Genomic DNA, 2,683 nt, shown 5'->3' with positions numbered 1-2,683 from the left:
TAGAGGTGTGCTACATTTAACTTACTCTAGTTTTTGTTATTGGTGACTGGAAATAACCCTTTATCTCACTGAAGATAGCCTCTGCTAATCAGTGGGTAGCCATGGCTAACGAGTGCCCGCACGTACCCCTCAGTGACAGCTCGGCCCCAAGGCCTGTGCACCCTAGGGGCCTTGCACCAGGGCCCTGCACCAGACCATTCTGCCCACAGCCCTATGCAGCCTCAGCCTTGCAGTCTGCACTGCACACTCCAAGAAGCACCCTGTGTGGGGAGCAGGGGCCATGGCCACTGTGAGCAGCAGGTAGCAGCTAGGACAGGCCTTGCTTAGCTGCACCTTTTCTCTCTCCCTGCCGCCAATACTCTGCCCTTCTCACTCTCAGGGGTCTGTCCCAGCTGAGGCCACCTCCCCAAGTGCTGCCCCTTTCCTGCCCCTCTGCTCATTTTCCACTGCCTCTGCGGTGACCAGGCCAGCACCCACAGCTGCCTCCAGAGCATGTGGAAACCACAACTGGGCAAACCCCACCAGTGCCCAAAAACAATGCAGGGATGAGACAGAGCCAAGATTTGAAAAACAGAAATAAATATACATACGGAAAAAAATGAATGTATTTACAGAAAGGCATAAATGAATGAATGAAAAAAATGAGCACCAGATATCGTCTACGTTGTGTTCTCCACCAGTCACCACAACTCCAGTGAACCTGAAAGCAGAGGCAGTGATGTAGCCATTGACCCAACAAGTAGCCCCTCACCCAGCAGCTGAGGGTTTCCAAGATGCTCAGCTGTGAGTTGGGCTTTGGCTTTATGGGTACCAGATGTAGCACAGCTGTGGGACACACTGGGCAGAGTGGGACCGTGCTGTCAGCACTGAACCCCAGTTGGCCTTGGAGTTATACTGAGGTTGCTGAGCCCTAAGAAACTGTTCCCTGCTCAAAACAGATGAGTACTCAGGGCAATGTCATGATGGCAACTGTGCCACTATGACAAGGGGACAGGACAGGTACTCAGGGCAAGTGAAGTGGTGGTGATTGTGTCACTAGGAGAAGGGGACAGGGTGCTGTGTCCATGCAATGGGCATTGTGCTCCCCAGCCACTGCCCCAGCTTGGCAGCAAGTGACCCAACCCAACTGCAGGCACTGGATGGGCAATAAATACTGTTTCGGTGGGTTGGGGCAGGCTGGAGGGTTGGGGACCCACTGGCAATGACGAGCCTGTTTCTCCAGCTACTTGGTTGTATTAACCTCTTTCTTCCTCAGGCGTTTGGACAGCTGTGACCTCTTCTGTGTCTGCCAGAGCAGAGAGGGTAGCAGTGAGTGGTCCTGCTTCCTGGCCCCATGGAATCCTGGGCACAGAAATTCCTTACTCTACACTTGTGGCTTTCAGGCTGTCCTGCACTGCGGGGAGGCCTGAGATACTGAGAGTCCATCCTGGGAAGGAGCAGAAGTGGTACCAGCACAGACTGTGGGCAGGAGTCAGCTGCCCCCAGCAAGCATCCCTGCAGCATGAGCCCAAGGGCATTCTGCCCCACCAAGTTATGCAGAGGAGATTCCCCACCCCACGCCTCCCTCAGGGTGCCTGCTTCAGCCTGCCCAGGTAGTTGTAGGCAGGGTGCCCACCTCTGGCAGTGCAAAGCCTCTTCTTTTTCAGAGAGTTTGTGACCCAACTGAATGTAAACAGAGAAGTGGGGGAGGTGCTGGGAGAGGTGAGAAGTCATGGATGTGGGTTGGAGGCATCAGGAGAAGAGATCTAAGGCTGTGCTAGGAGCAATGGGAGGAGAAATGGGCTGCACATGGAGCAGGGCAGAGGGGACTATGTGGTGCCTATTGCCAGGCACTGGCAGTTACAGCTAGCCAGGGAAGTCTGTTACCGGCTGTGCAGTGGGGGATGGGGATAACACCTTAGGGAGTTGCGCCTTCAATAGGATCATTGGGGAAATTTTTACACTGCTTTCAAGATCAATTAAACGCACTTCTGTGCTTTAACTGATGTGTTGCACTTCTGTCCAACAAGGTTTGGTAGTGGGGCAGGGGCTATGGCATAGCTCATGTAAGCAACTTGCAGAAACTTCCTTCATTCCAGCTGGACCTGCCTCTTGTCAAGGTCAAGTCAATCAGCACCTCTGAGCAAGGATCACTGAGTGAGCATCACTGGGGTGGTCCATGACCAAGAGGTTTGTGGTCCACAGAAGAGACTCATCCTTCCCTCTCCTGTGGGAAGGACATCCTGTTGCTGCAAGGGAGGCCTGTGGAGAGTCTTCTCTAAATATCAAGAAGCCACGTTTTTAATCTAAAACACTACATCACAGCCCAAAGCAGGGCAGTTCCCATTCCAATGCAGCCCTCATCCATGTCCCAAGCAGGCTGCTCTACCTGAGCAAGGCTGTCCTGAGGAGAAGGGGGAGTAAAGACAAGTCACAGTGCAGACACATGGGCATGTGTGCTGGCAGGGGGAGGCACTGACAACATAAAGACATTTTGTATTCATCTTGAGCCTAATGGTTTCACTGAAGCATTTCTCACTTCTGGACACAGCCAAAGTCAGATATTTCACATGGGGCAGGCTGGAGGGCTGGGGACCCTCCACTTGCCTCAGCAGAAGCACCATCTCCTTATCCTGGCTTGTGACAGACTGACCTGCCTCCACCGAGTGCCTCCTCCCACCTGTGTCTGCACTGCTGCACCTGA

The sequence above is a fragment of the Pogoniulus pusillus genome, chromosome Z (assembly GCF_015220805.1).
Source record: "Pogoniulus pusillus isolate bPogPus1 chromosome Z, bPogPus1.pri, whole genome shotgun sequence".
Lineage (NCBI taxonomy): Eukaryota > Metazoa > Chordata > Aves > Piciformes > Lybiidae > Pogoniulus > Pogoniulus pusillus.
This window is presented reverse-complemented; position numbering follows the sequence as displayed.